This window comes from Scyliorhinus torazame, chromosome 5 (genome assembly GCF_047496885.1).
Source record: "Scyliorhinus torazame isolate Kashiwa2021f chromosome 5, sScyTor2.1, whole genome shotgun sequence".
Lineage (NCBI taxonomy): Eukaryota > Metazoa > Chordata > Chondrichthyes > Carcharhiniformes > Scyliorhinidae > Scyliorhinus > Scyliorhinus torazame.
The window spans coordinates 116,889,553-116,907,172 of NC_092711.1; the positions used below are offsets into that span (position 1 = coordinate 116,889,553).

At 50.5% G+C, this 17,620-nt stretch overlaps 1 protein-coding gene and 1 long non-coding RNA gene across 6 annotated transcripts in view; one reads left to right on the forward strand and one right to left on the reverse strand.

The window, feature by feature from the left end:
* Positions 1-17,620, forward strand: part of LOC140421704 (uncharacterized) — a 244,678-nt gene that overhangs the window by 85,585 nt on the left and 141,473 nt on the right. The gene's annotated exons all lie outside the window — the stretch shown is intronic.
* On the reverse strand, positions 11,952-16,556 carry LOC140421726 (uncharacterized). Its single transcript, XR_011947041.1, has 2 exons — positions 16,466-16,556; positions 11,952-13,266 (listed from the first exon to the last, which is right to left on the reverse strand). It is a non-coding gene; the product is annotated as an uncharacterized lncRNA (long non-coding RNA).

The following is a 17,620-nucleotide window of genomic DNA, read 5'->3' on the forward strand; positions in this document are numbered from 1 at the left end:
CTTTGGAAGGAATAACAGGAATGCGGAATATTTGGCTAATGGTAAAGTTCTTGGAAGTGTGGATGAGCAGAGGGATCTAGGTGTCCATGTACATAGATCCCTGAAAGTTGCCACCCAGGTTGATAGGGTTGTGAAGAAGGCCTATGCAGTGTTGGCCTTTGTTGGTAGAGGGATTGAGTTCCGGAGTCATGAGGTCATGTTGCAGCTGTACAAAAACTCTGGTACGGCTGCATTTGGAGTATTGTGTACAGTTCTGGTCACCGCATTATAGGAAGGACGTGGAAGCTTTGGAGTGGGTGCAGAGATTTACCAGGATGTTGCCTGGTATGGAGGGAAAATCTTATGAGGAAAGACTGATGGACTTGAGGTTGTTTTCGTTGGAGAGAAGAAGGTTAAGAGGAGACTTAATAGAGGCATACAAAATGATCAGGGGGTTAGAGGTTGGACAGTGAGAGTCTTCTCCCGCGGATGGAAATGGCTAGCATGAGGGGACATAGCTTTAAACTGAGGGGTAATAGATATAGGACAGAGGTCAGAGGTAGGTTCTTTACGCAAAGAGTGGTGAGACCGTGGAATGCCCTACCTGCAACAGTAGTGAACTCGCCAACATTGAGGGCATTTAAAAGTTTATTGGATAAGCATATGGATGATAATGGCATAGTGTAGGTTAGATGGCTTTTTGTTTCAGTGCAACATCGTGGGCCGAAGGGCCTGTACTGTGCTGTATCGTTCTATGTTCTAGAGGGGGGAGGTGGGGGCCTCGGTGTGGTCCCCGATACGGGGGAACCACCGATTTGTCCCGGGGAGGATGGACATAGGGTTCCTGAGTTGGCACAGGGCAGGTATTAGAAGGATGGGGAACCTGTTTGTGGACGGGAAGTTCGCGAGCCTGGGTGAGCTGGAGGAGACGTTTGGGCTCCCCCCGGGGAACACCATCAGATATATGCAGGTTAGGGCGTCTGTTAGGTGGCAGGTGGTGGAGTTCCCACTGTTGCCGCCACGCAGGGTCCAGGACAGGGTGCTGTCGGGGGGGTGCGTTGTAGAGGGGAGGATCTCGGCAACGTATCAGGTGATGCAGGAGGAAGAGGAGGCCTCAGTGGAGGAGCTAAAGGGTAAGTGGGAGGAGGAGTTGGGTGAGAAGATTGACGAGGGGATGTGGGCGAATGCCCTGGGGAGAGTGAACTCTTCCTCCTCTTGCGCGAGGCTCAGCCTCATACAATTTAAGGTGCTGCATAGGGCTCACAAGACCGGGGCAAGGATAAGCCAGTTTTTTGGGGGTGAGGACAGGTGTGTTAGGTGCTCAGGGGGCCCAGCAAACCACACCCACATGTTCTGGGCATGCCCAGTGCTGGAGAACTTTTGGAAGGGTGTAGCGAGGACGGTGTCGAGGGTGGTAGGATCCAGGGTCAAGCCGGGCTGGGGGCTCGCAATATTTGGGGTGGCAGAGGAGCCGGGAGTGCAGGAGGCGAAAGAGGCAGTGTATATTTGCTTTTGTGTTGATGATGGCTGTTAATTTATTATTTATGTATACGGGGGCGGTTGTTCTTTTCTTTCTGTATTTTGTTGTTGATATTTTGTGAAAATGTGAATAAAAATTATTTTTTAAAAAAATAATAATACTCCAAATGCAGCCTAACCAAGGTTTTATATAGCTGCAACATGATTTCCCAACTCTCGTACTCAATGCCCCGGCTGATGAGGGCAAGAATGCCATATGCCTTCTTAATCACCTTGGCCACTAGTGTTGCCACTTTTAGGTAACTGTGGACCTGCACACCCAGATCCCTCTGTATGTTAATGTTCCGGAGGGTTCTGCCATTTACAGTATAATTCATACCTAGATTTGATCTTCCAAAACGCATCACCTCGCTTGTCTGGATTAAACTCCATCTTCCATTTCGGTGCCCAAGTCTCCAATCTATCTGTATCCTGTTGTATCCTCTGATAATCCTCGGCACTATCAGCAACTCCGCCAATCTTCATATCATCCACAAACTTACTAATCAGACCACCCACATTTTCTTCCAGATCATTTATATGTACTACAAACAACAGAGGTCCCAGCACTGATCCCTGTGGAACACCACTAGCTACAGAACTCCATTCTGAAAAACACTCTTCCACTGCTACTCTGTCTTCTATAACCAAGCCAGTTCTGAGTCCATCTAACCAGCCCACCCCGAATCCCATATGATTTTAGTTTTTGCATCTGTCTGCCATGTGGCCTTGCCAAACGCCTTACTAAAGTTCATATAAACTACATCCACAGCCATTCCATCAATATTCTTTGTCACCCTTTTAAAAAAACTCAATCAAATTGGTGATAATTGACGTTCCCCACACATTGTGGGTAGCACAGTGGCTAGCACTGTAGCTTCACAGCTCCAGGGTCCTAGGTTGGATTCCCCACTGGGTCACTGTCTGTGCGGAGTCTGCATGTTATCCCCGTGTCTGCGTGGGTTTTTTCCAGTGCTCCGGTTTCCTCCTAGTCCAAAGATGTGCAGGTTAGGTGGATTGGTCATGCTAAATTGCCATTAGTGTCCAAAAAGGTTAGGAGGGGTCATTGGGTTACGGGGATAGGGTGGAAGTGAGGGCTTAAGTGGGTCGGTGCAGACTTGATGGATTTTCCTTGATTCCTTTCTTGAACAAGGGAGCAACATTGGCGATTCTCCAGTCCTCTGCAACCTCGCCTGTGATCAAAGAGGATGTGAAGATATCTGTTAAGACCCCAGCTACTTCTCCCCTTGCCTCCTGCAGTAACCTGGGATAGAGCCCATCCGGCCCAGGGGATTTGTCTACCTTAATGCAATTTAGGATACTCAACACTTCGTCCTTTGATAAATTGACGTTCCCAAGAGAGTTCACAAACCTATCCCTGACCTCAACATCCGTCATGTCCTTCTCCCTGGTGAACACAGATACAAAGTACTTTGTTTTTGAAAAATACATTATTGAATTTCCAAAGATGAACAATAACAGAAAAGTATCCAGAATATATAGGTAAAGATTCAGAAAAGTCGTATACATCGGTCTTTATAGCAACAATCAAACTATCCCCATTTTACCCTAACCCCCTTAACCCTTGACCGTGTCCAGTTCTTTAAAGATTGAGATGAATGGCAGCCACCTCTGGTAGAATCTCCCCACTGTGCCCCTAATGGTATGTTTGGTCTTCTCCAGATATAGGAATGATGTCATATCCTCCAATCTCGTGGATGCTTTAGATGGAGTGGGAGATCTCTAACTGAGCAATATTTGCCTCCTGACTATCAAAGAAGCAAAAGGTGGGAACGTCCGCCCCAACCCCGGAATGGAATGCTGGCAAGTCTGAGACTCCAAATATTGTTACCAGTGGGCAAGGTTCTCGGGCCACCCGTAAAATCTTATATATCATATAAAAAAGGAAACCCAGCAGATAGCACGATGCCGAATGTTGTGAGTATCTTCACTGTTGTCTACAGAGGAGACTGGAAGTGAAATATACAGAAGTAGATCATCGGCATGGAAGTAGATACCCGGTGCTCCACTCCATCCCAGCAGATACTCTTCCACCCCTCAGATGACCTCAACACTATCGCAGAGGCTCACTGGCTAAAGCAAAGAACAGCGGGGAAATGGGGTTGGCCATCTGTAGTATCTCTGCCTCATGGAAAGTATTCTGAAGATACCATATTCGTACAGATGTTGGCTTCAGGAACATTGTACATCAGAGGAATTGAAGAGGTAAATTTCAGACCAAATCCAAATCTCCCGAGGTAGTTCCATTCCACCCTATCTAATACTTTCTCTGCATCCAAAGATACGATGACTTCAGGTTCCAGAGCAGTGGCGGGGAAAAGGACAATGTTTAAGAGGTGTCGGACATTGGCAGACAATTGTTGGCCTTTAATAAAGCCTGTCCGATCCTCAGATACTATAACTGGGAGACAGGGCTCCATTCGGGTAGCCAGGACCTGAGACAGCAGTTTAACATCCGTGTTCAGAAGTGAAATGGGTCGGTTTGGCCCACACTCTACTGGGTGCCTTCTGGCGGATTGCAACCACCAATACATTTCAGTATTTCTTCTGGGAATAACGGGGAGTCCAATTCCCGACTCCTGCCTTCCTCTTATGGTCGGGATGTGTAGACCATCCAGAAAACTCTTCACATCTGAAGTGTTTGGAGAAGGTTCTGACTCATACAGCTCATGGCAATATGAGCTGAAAGCCCATTAACCTGGAGAGGAGGAGCTGTTTAGCACAGGGCTAAATCGCTGGCTTTGACAGCAGACCAAGGCAGGCCAGCAGCACAGTTCAATTCCCGTAACAGCCTCCCCGAACAGGCGCCGGAATGTGGCGACTAGGGGCTTTTCACAGTAACTTCATTTGAAGCCTACTTGTGACAATAAGCGATTTTCATTTCATTTCAAGTTACCTTCCTTGTTCTGAACCAAAGGAGTTTCTCGAGAGGTAGTCTGCCTCGAGTTGATGTGCAACAAGACAACCCGCCTCCTCCCCATGTTCACACACGGTGCCCTGGAACGCCGTCACTGATGTTGGCCTTATCCTTAGATAGCAATTCAAATTGGAACTGTAAATTTGTTCTGTGAATCAGTCAACCCGGCGTTGGGGCAAGTGAGTATTGATGGTTAACTTTCAAAATGGAATCCACCAGCTTTTGCCGTTCCATTCTCTCGATTTTCATGATGTGAGCCTGATATGAGATAATCACCCCCCTTATGGCGGCCTTCAGGGTTTCCCAGAGTGTCGAAGGAGATATTGACCTTAATAAAGTCTGCTATGGCAGCAGACAAATGCTTACAAAATTTATCAGACATCAAAGTGGCATCTCGTCTCCAAGGTGGGTGCTTGAAGGATCAAAATCAAAACGAAAATCAACAAAATGAGTGGCATGATCAGAGATGACAATCACCGAGTATTCGGCTGCCACCACTGAAGGGAGGAGGGACTTACCAATAAAAACAACAATTCGGGAATAGGCACGGCCAACATGAGAAAAAAAGGGAAATTCTTTCCTGTTTGGATGCAGAAAAGGCCACGGACCCACCCCCACCCCCCACCAATCCATCCCATAAATGAGGGCAGTGCCCTGGACATCCCAGACGGAGTCAGAGATTTAGACATGGAAGGTCCAATTTCGGGTCCAAGGCACAGTTCAGGTCACCTCCTAGTCATCCGATGTGAATATAAAAGTCAGGGAGGAGGTTCACCAAAGAATTTCCAAAATTTGGATCGTCCCAGTTGGTAGCAGAAATGTTTACTGAAATAAACGGAGTGTTTTCCAGTGAACCACAGGCAATAATATAGCGACTATTGGGATTGTCCATAATCCGAGAGGGGGTAAATTGTACTACTTATGGATTAATATTGCCGTGCTTCTAGCCCGACCGTTAAAGCCTGAATGAAAGATTTGTCCCACCCAATATCTGTAAAGCGTTATCTGGTCCTTTTTTTTTTTTTTTTTTTTTTTTTTTTTTATAAATGTTTTATTGAAATTTTTTTCCCAAACAACAATTTTTCCCCTCTTACAAAGCAAACGCAACAATAACAATACAGAAATTTTAAACAATACACAAGTAACAAAACCCCTTTATCTTTGACCTAAACTAAACCCCCCCTCCCCCCCCTCCCCCCCCCCCCCCCCCCTCCCCCTGGGTTGCTGCTGCTGGTCATCTGTCTTCCCTCTAACGTTCCCCTAGGTAGTCGAGAAATGGCTGCCACCGCCTGGTGAACCCTTGAGCCGATCCTCTCAGGGCAAACTTTATCTGCTCCAGTTTAATGAACCCCGCCATATCATTTACCCAGGCCTCCAGTCCGGGGGGTTTCGCCTCCTTCCACATGAGTAGGATCCTGCGCCGGGCTACTAGGGACGCAAAGGCCACAACGTCGGCCTCTTTCGCCTCCTGCACTCCCGGCTCTTCCGCAACTCCAAATAGAGCTAACCCCCAGCCTGGTTTGACCCGGGCCTTCACCACCCGCGAAATCACTCCCGTCACTCCCTTCCAATACCCTTCCAGTGCCGGGCATGCCCAAAACATATGTGCGTGGTTTGCCGGGCTCCCGCCACACCTCCCACATTTGTCCTCCACTCCAAAGAACCTGCTCAATCTTGCTCCCGTTATGTGTGCTCTATGTAGCACCTTAAATTGAATCAGGCTAAGCCTGGCGCATGAGGAAGAGGAATTTACCCTGCTTAGGGCATCAGCCCACATACCCTCCTCTATCTCCTCCCCTAGTTCTTCTTCCCACTTTCCTTTTAGTTCGCCCACCGACTCCTCCCCCTCTTCCCTCATCTCTCGGTAAATCTCTGACACCTTGCCCTCTCCGACCCACACCCCTGAAAGCACCCTGTCCTGTATCCCCTGTGTCGGGAGCAATGGAAATTCCCTCACCTGTTGTCTAGTAAATGCCCTCACCTGCATATATCTCAAGAAATTTCCCCGGGGCAACTTATACTTTTCCTCCAATGCTCCCAAGCTCCCAAAAGTCCCATCTATAAATAAATCTCCCACCCTCCTAATTCCCAACTGGAACCAGCTCTGAAATCCTCCATCCATTCTTCCTGGGGCGAACCTATGGTTGTTCCTGATTGGGGACCCCACCAGGGCTCCCCGCACCCCTCTCTGTCGCCTCCACTGTCCCCAGATATTCAATGTTGCCGCCACCACCGGGTTCGTGGTAAACTTTTTAGGTGAGATCGGTAGCGGCGCCGTCACCAGCGCCTCTAAACTCGTCCCTTTACAGGACTTTCTCTCCAGTCTTTCCCACGCCGCTCCCTCACCCTCCATCATCCATTTACGTATCATTGCCACATTGGCGGCCCAATAGTAATCGCCCAAGTTCGGTAGTGCCAATCCTCCTCTGTCCCTACTACGCTGAAGGAACCCCCTCCTTACTCTCGGAACTTTCCCTGCCCACACGAAGCTCGTGATGCTCCTGTCTATTTTATTAAAAAAGGTCTTAGTGATTAGTATAGGGAGACATTGAAATACAAATAAGAACCTCGGGAGGACCATCATCTTAATTGCTTGCACCCTGCCCGCCAGCGATAGAGGCTGCATGTCCCACCTCTTGAAGTCCTCCTCCATTTGTTCTACCAACCGTGTCAGATTAAGTCTGTGCAAGGTTCCCCAGCTCCTAGCGATCTGAATCCCCAGGTATCGGAAGTTTCTTTCCACTTTCCTTAGAGGCAAGCCTTCTATCTCTCTACTCTGGTCCCCTGGATGTATCACAAATAATTCACTCTTCCCCATGTTTAGCCTATACCCCGAGAAATCCCCGAACCCCCTCAAAATTCGCATAACCTCTATCATTCCCCCCGCTGGGTCCGACACGTATAACAATAGGTCATCCGCATATAACGAGACTCGGTGTTCTTCTCCCCCTCTAATCACCCCTCTCCATTTCCTGGAGTCTCTCAACGCCATGGCCAGAGGTTCAATTGCCAACGCGAACAACAATGGAGACAGCGGGCATCCCTGTCTTGTTCCCCTATATAGTCGGAAATACTCCGATCTATGTCGACCTGTAACTACGCTTGCCGTTGGAGCCCCATAAAGAAGTCTAACCCAGCTAATAAACCCGTTCCCAAACCCAAACCTCCTTAACACTTCCCATAAATACTCCCACTCCACCCTATCAAATGCCTTCTCTGCGTCCATTGCCGCCACTATCTCTGCCTCCCCCTCCACTGGGGGCATCATTATCACCCCTAATAGTCGTCGCACGTTAACATTCAGTTGTCTCCCTTTTACGAACCCTGTCTGGTCTTCGTGCACCACCCCCGGGACACAGTCCTCTATCCTCGATGCCAGTACCTTTGCCAACAATTTGGCGTCCACGTTCAACAATGAAATGGGTCTATAGGACCCGCACTGCAACGGATCTTTATCCCTCTTCAAAATTAACGATATCGTCGCCTCCAACATCGTCGGGGGTAGAGTCCCCCCTTTCCTGGCCTCATTGAACGTCCTCACCATCAACGGGGCCAACAAGTCCACATATTTTCTGTAATACTCCACCGGGAACCCGTCTGGTCCTGGGGCCTTCCCTGCTTGCATGCTTCCCAGTCCCTTAATAACCTCGTCCACCCCAATCGGTGCCCCCAGGCCTACCACCCCCCACTCCTCCACTTTCGGGAACCTCAATTGGTCCAGGAACTGCCGCATCCCCTCCTCTCCCTCTGGGGGTTGAGACCTATACAGTTCCTCATAGAAGGTCTTGAACACCTCATTTATCTTTCCTGCCCTTCGCACCGTGTCTCCCCTTTCGTCTCTAATTCCTCCTATTTCCCTCGCTGCTGCCCTCTTTCGCAATTGATGAGCCAACAGGCGACTCGCCTTTTCCCCATATTCATACCTCCTCCCCTGTGCCTTCCTCCACAGTACCTCCGCCTTTCTGGTGGTCAGAAGGTCAAATTCCGTCTGGAGTCGTCTCCTCTCCCTGTACAATTCCTCCTCCGGGGTCTCTGCAAATTCCCTATCCACCCTTAAAATCTCCCCCAGTAATCTTTCCCTTTCCTTGGCCTCTGTTTTCCTTTTGTGGGCCCCAATGGAGATCAGCTCTCCTCTGACCACCGCTTTTAGTGCTTCCCATACCACTCCCACAGGGACCTCGCCGTCGTCATTGACCTCCAGGTATCTCTCAATACACCCCCGCACTCTTGCACACACTCCCTCATCCGCCATCAGTCCCACATCTAATCGCCAGAGTGTTCTCTGCTCCCTTTCCTCTCCTAATTCCAGGTCCACCCAATGTGGGGCATGATCCGAAACCGCTATGGCTGAGTACTCAGCTTCTTCCACCCTAGAGATCAACGACCTTCCCAAAACAAAAAAATCTATCCGGGAGTACACTTTATGGACATGGGAGAAGAAGGAATACTCCCTAGCCCTAGGTCTAAGAAATCGCCATGGATCCACTCCCCCCATTTGGTCCATAAACCCCTTAAGTACCTTGGCCGCTGCCGGCCTTCTTCCGGTCCTTGAGCTGGATCTATCTAGCCCCGGGTCCAGCACCATATTAAAGTCCCCTCCTAAAATCAAGTTTCCTACCTCCAGGTCCGGTATACGCCCCAGCATCCGTCTCATAAATCCCGCATCGTCCCAGTTTGGGGCATACACGTTAACCAACACGACCTCCATTCCCTCCAGCCTGCCACTCACCATTACATATCTACCTCCGCTATCTGCTACGATGTTCTTTGCTTCAAATGCGACCTGTTTCCCCACCAAAATGGCCACCCCTCTATTCTTTGCGTCCAGTCCTGAGTGGAACACCTGTCCCACCCATCCTTTCCTTAGCCTAACTTGGTCCGCCACCTTTAGGTGCGTCTCTTGGAGCATACCCACGTCTGCCCTTAGTCCTTTCAAATGCGCGAGCACTCGGGCCCTTTTTATCGGTCCGTTCAGGCCTCTCACATTCCACGTGATCAGCCTCACTAGGGGGCTACCTGCCCCCCTCCCGTGTCGACTAGCCATTACCTTCTCTAGGCCAGTCCCATATCCCGCCTCCGCGCTCCCGCTCGCTCCCCCAGCGTCGCACACCATCCCCGCCCACCCACTCTTTAGCCATTTCCTTTTGGATTTCCGCAGCAGCAACCCAGTTGTCCCCCCCCCCCTTCTCCCTCCCTCCTCCCCTCCCCGCTAGATCTCTTTCTAGCTTGATTGCTCCCCCCATATTACTTCCGTAAGTCAGCTGACTTCAACTGACCCCGGCTACTCCTGCTCACTCCTCGACCCCCCCCATGTGGGGAACTCCCATCCGCCTTGCGCCTATCTTCCCGCCTTATTCTTTCTGGTGCGGGAACATCCCTTTACCTGACCCGCCTCTTATGGCGCAGCTCCCTTTCCCCTCCCCCTCCCCTTCCCCATTCTCCAACTATGTCCCGTCTTTCCCCCCTCACTGGCGCCCACATTTCCCCAATGTCTCCCCCCTTCCCTGTTTACTTCTCAATTAACTTCCACCGTAACATTAACAATAACATTTCCTGCAGCATCAGTCCCTCAGTTCCGATCCAATTTCTCTTCTTTGATGAAGGTCCATGCTTCCTCCGCCGTCTCGAAATAATGGTGTCTCTCCTGATACGTGACCCATAGTCTTGCCGGCTGCAGCATCCCGAACTTCACCTTCCTTTTATGCAACACCTCTTTGGCTCGGTTGAAGCTCGCCCTCCTTCTCGCCACCTCCGCACTCCAATCCTGGTATACCCGTACCACTGCATTCTCCCATCTGCTACTCCGCACCTTTTTAGCCCATCTCAGGACCTCTTCTCTATCCTTAAGGCGGTAAAATCGCACGATTATCGCCCTGGGTGGTTCTCCCGCTTTTGGTCTTCTCGTCGGAATCCGATTTGCCCACTCCACCTCCAAGGGGCCCGTAGGGGCCTCAGCACCCATCAGTGAGCTCAGCATCGTACTTGCGTACGCTCCACAGTCCACTCCTTCCACACCCTCAGGGAGACCCAGTATCCGAAGGTTCTTCCTTCGCGCTCCATTTTCTAGGGCTTCGATCCTTTCAGTACACTTTTTATGAAGTGCCTCGTGCGTCTGTGTCTTAACCGCCAGGCCCAGGATCTCGTCCTCAATATCTGTCACCTTCTGCTCCACCACACGGAGCTCTGTCTCCTGGGTCTTTAATGTCTCCTTGAGCCCCTCAATTGCCTGTAGCAACGGGGTCAGCACCTCCCTCTTCAGCAGCTCCACGCACCGTCTCACAATTTCATGTTCAGGCCCCCATGTCGCCTGCGCTTTCTCCGCCGCCATCTTGTACTTCTCTCTTTCTGACCCTTTGGTCGACGATTCCTCGCGCTGCAGCCGCCGCCGCCGGTTTTTTCCTCCTTCGTTTGGGGGGGACTCCCTTCTCACACGCCCCACACCGGGTTGCGTCGTCGAAAAATTCCCCGTTGAGGCTCTTAAAAGAGCCCGAAGGTCCGTCGGAGCTGGAGCCGCCGAAGCGTGCGGCTAGCTAGGCATCACCGCAACCGGAAGTCCCTTCAGTGGCCTTGATGAGGTCTTTTCACAGTTGTTCCCTCTGCTGCTAGAATTCACCTTTGATACAGGCCCTCAGGTCAGCTTGCAGCTTTAAGCTTGCCCTTCCCCCGCCTGCATGCTGGAAGAGGCCCTGTTTATCCTGTAGTTGCAGCCAAATCTTTCACTGTTTCTGCGTGTGTCTGGCAACCAAGAGACATACCCTTCCTGGGGGACACTGTCGGGGGAATATTGCCGCCTTCTTCCCACACCGGGAAATGTCAAACAAATGCCGTGGGGGCCCTGTAAAAGAGCCCAAAAGTCCGTTCCAAGCAGGAGCTGCCGAATATGCGACCTAGCTCTGCATAGCCGCACCCGGAAGTCCCCGTTATCTGGTCCTTGACACACAGGTGTGTTTCCTGTAGAAATACGCTAACCGAGTTTAGACCCTTAAGAGGAGCAAAAACCCCAGTCTGCTTCACTCGACCATTTACCCCAAACATTCCAGGTTACAAGGCCAAGTGGAGATCTCCCATTAATTCCTACATCGGGGTCAGCCATAACTTCTGAATAATATCAAGCAAGGGATCTTGACAAGCCAAAGGTGAGATCATCCAGGCCGGCAACCAAACCCAGCCCAGTGCCCAGACAGACACAGAGTAGTGACACCGTCAAACAACTAACACCCTCCCCATCCCTCCCTAACCCAACAACACCCATCAGTAATATTACCCAACAATCACTTATCTCTAAATCTCTACATAACATAATCCAACCACAACAATATTCTGAGCTCCTATTCACACAGTATTTGGGGCGAGGAGCTGCAGCACCTCGCAGTCCCTCCCGTCAGCTAACCTCATCCTGAGCTGGGAGGCTCTCCACTCAACCATAGACTCAAAGAAAAAACTCTTACACTGATATAATTCACAATGCAACCAGAGTGCGAAGAAGAAAAAGTACAACACGTGTAAAACCCAACAATAGCTTCATATCCTAAATTTTATACAATATAAAACTCCTGAACCTCAAAACACAATAACTCTGATATATCCAGACAAACAGAGCAAGTCTAATATATACAGACAAACACAGAGTAACTCTGATATATCCAGACAAACACAGAGTAACTCTGATATATCCAGACAAACACAGTAAGAACTCCCGAACGTCACAACGCAGAATAACTCCAATATGAAAGAGAATCAAACAGAGTTCAAATTGAGATTCTGAATGAATTAATTTGCCTCTTCAAGACAGTTGAAGAATTGATCTTTTTCGAAGGGCCGAATTGCCCACTTCTGCTCCTAATTCTTATGTTCCTGTGTACTATCCAGGGTAAAATTAATGTATCACATCTGCTTCTGTGGATCATTTCAGTGGAAAAGTGCTCTCGCTGAAAGAGTATCAGCCCACTGGAGTGAACATTGGAAGACTGGCCAGCCCACAGAGAAACCTTCTGATCTCCCACTTCACCCACTGTTAGAATGACCATGGTTCAGTCCTGAATGTGATCAAGAGCAGCAAAAATCAGCAGAATCCACCCCCTGTAATTACTTGTGAACTCGCTGGTGTTTCTGCAGGTAGGATGTACTGCTGAATCCTTTCCCACACGTGGAGCAGGTAAACGGCTTCTCCTTAGTGTGAACTCGCTGGTGTCTCAGCAGGTTAGATGAATTAATAAATCCCTTCCTACACACAGAGCAGGTGAATGGCCTCTCCCCAGTGTGAAGTCGCTGGTGTGTTACCAAGTTGGATGAATTAATAAATCCTTTCTCACACACATTGCAGGTGAATGGCTTCTCTGCGGTGTGAACTCGCTGGTGTGTCAGCAGGTTGGATGAATTAGTAAAACCCTTCTCACACACTGAGCAGGTGAACAGTTTCTCCTCAGTGTGAATTCGCTGGTGTGTCAGTCGGCTGGATGAATCTATGAATCCTTGCCTACACACTGAGCAGGTGAATGGCGTCTCCCTGGTGCCAACTCGCTGGTGTGTCAGCAGGTTGGGTGAAGCAGTAAATCCTTTTCCACACTGAGAGCAAATGAACAGTCTCTCCACGGTGTGAGTACGTCGATGAGTTTCCAGCTCAGGTGGGGAAGTGAATCCTTTCCCACAATCCCCACATTTCCACGGTTTTCCCATGGTGCCGGTATCCGTGACTCGGTGCTTTTCCAGTCACACTGATGGTAAAATAGCCGATGGTTTTCCCCGTCCTAATGAATCGAGTGACTCTGTCAGATCTTGGATGTGAAGTTTGGTTTGAGATTTCTTGCTGCAAATCCTCCCTTTTGAATATCCTGTTTAAAGGGGTTTACAAATGTCATCACTGTCAGTACAGCTCAGAAATTCAGAACAGACAATTCTAATCGCTGTGGAACATGCTTTCCTCCCTAGTTCCCCAAAAGCTGTAAATTTCACCGCACGCATCTGTACAAACACACACTCTCCAATCTCACTCCATTATCTAATATACACCCTCCCTACTCTCCCGATCGACAGATCAACACCAGCATTTCCAGTTCTCGACCGAGAGATCATAAGATCATAAGAAATAAGAGCAGGCCATTCGGCCCATCAAGCCTGCTCTTCTAGTTAATATCATGGCTGAATATTTTCTTCCTGTCACCCATAACCCTCAACTCCCTTGAAGATCAAAAATCTAACTGAGCCTTGGATGTATATATATTTTATTCAAAAAGTACAAAGGCATGAATAAAAAAAATTGTCAACACCCCACAGTTCATGCAAGTTTTTCCCCTATTCACCTCCTTCCCCACCAACCCCACCGCAACAAATAATTCCTCAAACATCGTCATGAACAGTGTCCACCGTGTCTCAAAGCCCTCCGCTGATCCTGTCAACTTCAACTTGATTGTTTCCAGTCGGAGGAAATGGTACAGGATCCTCCAGCTAGGCCGCTACCACTGGTGGCGTTGCCGATCGGCAATCCAACAGAGTTCCTTCGCCGGGCAATCATAGAGGCGACCCACAACATCGGCCGTCCTCCCCTCCATCAGCTCCGGCATTTCCCATACCTCAAAAATAGCCACCATTGGGTTCGGCCTGACCTCTACCCATGCGAATACCCCCTCACTAAACTCTCACAGCCCCAGAACATATGTGCGTGATTTGCCGGTCCTCACCCACACTCTCACATTTGTCTGCCACCCCCTGGAAGAACCCACTCATCCTCGCCCGAGTCACATGCATCCTGTGCACCACCTTAAACTGAATCAAACTCATCCTCCCACACGAGGTTGAATTTACTCCGCGCATCACCTCACTCCACATCCTATCATCCTCCCAGTTCCTCCTCCCATTTATTGTTAATCCTCATCACCTGCACTCCCCCGTGCTCCCCAAGCCAAGCATATATATTCCCAATTCTGCCATCTCCTTCTACGTCCGGGAGCAGCAGCTGCTCCAACAGGGAATTCTCCGGCAGCCTGGGAAACCTTCTCCATTCGTTCCGCGCAAAACCGATCACTTGCATATACCTGAACTTGCTTCCCTTCGGCGGCTCCACCCTCTCCCACAGCTCTGCCAGACCTGCAAACCTCTGCTCCAGGTATAGATCCCTCACCCTCACCAGCCCCACCTCCCTCCACTTCCTATACAGGCCGTCGCCCTCACCTGGCTTAAACCCACAGTTCTCACACAGCGGCGTCAGCACCTACATCCTTTCCATCCTAAAGTGTCTCCTCAACTGGTTTCACACCCTAATCGTGGACTGCACCACCAGGCCCACCACGTACCACCCCGGCGCCAGCAGAAGCGACGCCGTCACCATGGCCTTCAGGCTGGACCCTCTACAGGACTCCTCCTCCATCCTAACCCACTCTAACCCTTCTCCTTCCCAGCACCATCTCACCTTTTCCGCATACACCACCCAGTCGCAATACAGCAGGTTTGGTAGTGCCAACCCCCCTTTCTACCTCTGCAACAGGGCCCTCTTCGCCGTCGGTACCTTCCACGCCCATATGCACTCTTGAGATTGCTGCATCTCATTCCGAAAAAAGGCCTTCGGGATGAAGGTCAGGAGGGTCTGGAATACAAACAGGAACCTTGCTAGAATATTCATTTTAACAGCCTAGACCCTTCCTACCAATGTCAGGTGTAGTGTATCCCATCTCCTAAAATCCCCTAAGCTCCTCCACCAACGTTGTCAGGTTCCTCTTGTACATCATTGACCACTCCCTCGTCACCTGAACTCCCAAATACCCAAAGCTGTCTCTGGCTACCTTAAATAGCAAAGCCCCCAGATTGGCCCCCGATCCGCCGCATTCACTGGAAAGACCTCGCTCCTCCCGACATTCAACTTATATCCCGAGAAGGCCCTGACCTCACTAATATGTCCATAATTCTTCCCATACTCTCCAATGAGTCCGACACCAACAGCAGAAGGTTGGCCGCATGTAGTGACACCCAGTGTTCCCTGCTCCCCACCCCCACCCACAATGCTCTGCCACTGCACTGACCCCTTAAGGGCCATCGTGAAGGGCTCTATCACCAGCACAACCAATATGGTGATAGCGGATACCCCTGTCTTGTTCCCCTGTACAAACCAAAACTCTGAGAACTCATCTCATTTGTCTCTACACTCGCCACCGGGGCCACATACAACAAACGCACACACGCCACAAACTTCGGGCCAAACCTTCCCAGAATCTCAAACAGGCAGTGCCACTACCGCAGACAGACGCTGCCCCCGCAGACAGGCGCCGCCCCTGCAGGCAGACGCCGCCCCCCCCGCAGGCAGACGCCGCCCCCCCCGCAGGCAGACGCCGCCCCCCCCGCAGGCAGACGCCGCCCCCCCCGCAGGCAGACGCCGCCCCCCCGCAGGCAGACGCCGCCCCCCCCCCCGCAGGCAGACGCCGCCCCCCCCCCCCGCAGGCAGACGCCGCCCCCCCCCCGCAGGCAGACGCCGCCCCCCCCCCCGCAGGCAGACGCCGCCCCCCCCGCAGGCAGACGCCGCCCCCCCCGCAGGCAGACGCCGCCCCCCCCGCAGGCAGTCGCCGCCCCCACAGACAGACGCCGCCCCCACAGACAGACGCCGCCCCCACAGACAGTCGCCGCCCCCACAGACAGTCACCGCCCCCACAGACAGTCACCGCCCCCACAGACAGTCACCGCCCCCACAGACAGACACCGCCCCCACAGACAGACACCGCCCCCACAGACAGTCACCGCCCCCACAGTCACCGCCCCCACAGACAGTCACCGCCCCCACAGACAGACACCGCCCCCACAGACAGACACCGCCCCCACAGACAGACACCGCCCCCACAGACAGACACCGCCCCCACAGACAGACACCACCTCACAAAGGTGATGGCCGCGCATGCGCTAGTCTGCCCGCTGAACGAAGATGGCGGCGGTGGAACTGGGCCTGACCCCGGATAAAAGCCCCGCAGCTGATAACACGGGAACTGCAGGCTCTTATTCAGACCCTGTGGCCTTCACCGAGTGTTTATAAAGACTCTGCTCCCTCCCCACCTTTACTCCCGGCTCCATTCCTCTCTCCGCTCCACCGACTCATCCGCCCAAAAAGCGGCTCCCGCATTCGTCAGGCTGCGGGCAAAGTGACACTGCGCCGGTGCACTGGCTCCTGTGGCGTGAATAGGGCACATTCACAGCCGCTTGGAATGTTGGGTAACAACCACACCATTGAAAGCTCAATCAGTTCATACAAAATAACTTTGTTACCCTTGGAGATAAATTAATTTTTAAAATCTCAAATTGTGAATTGGTGATCTGCTAAGCTCTATATCTCAAAATTCTCCTGTGCGACCATGCAGAGTTTTTAAAGCGTTTATATTATTTCCTCTCTCTCATCCCTCCTCTGATGTTTCTGACTCTGGCTGGGTTCAATCACAGTCACTGGTTCCTCTGTTTTCCCCTCTCCATCGTTAATTCTGAATATTCACTGTTTTACATAATATTACTGCACAAATAAAAGTTATTTGGCCTTATCTGTACTCGCTCGTTGGAAGATCTGTCCAATTAAACCCTGCCTTGCTGGCAGAGTCAGAACAATGTATATCTGCTGATGTAATCCAGTGCTTAATTTGCAGTTGGATAGTTCACAGTCACATTCACCCCTGTGGAAAAATTGATTGCCTATTTTGTTGAGCAGCTATCAGGTCCTCACTGTCAGTTATGCACACAGAGCATCTAATGGAGTTAATTCAACAATTGACAGTCCACACAAACCACAGTGACATTATTCATAAATGGTCAAGTCAAGGGAGTATCTTGATATGATAGAGTGGATGAATTATGGGGTTACAAAGTAAGGACATTAATATCCTGCAATTTCACAATTCTCACTTGGCTGGAATGTTGCAGTATGAAAGGGCCCCACATTGCTGTCAGAGGAAACAGGCCAAGTCCAATAGACCTGTTCAAGCCACATCACTGTTCGACTGTACTGAGGTTTGTGAATGAATCTGGGTCCGTGTCAGTCTGGTGCTGTGTCTTTGATTCCCAATAACAACTGTAGTATCCTCAATAAATACCCACCACAGTATTTAGCCCATAAATCTCAGGACATCATTATAATCGCAGCCCTTGAAATCGTTCCTGTTAAAATTACCAACGATTCTGAAAGCTTCATTCACTGTTAGACCCTTACTGAAAACATACATCTCT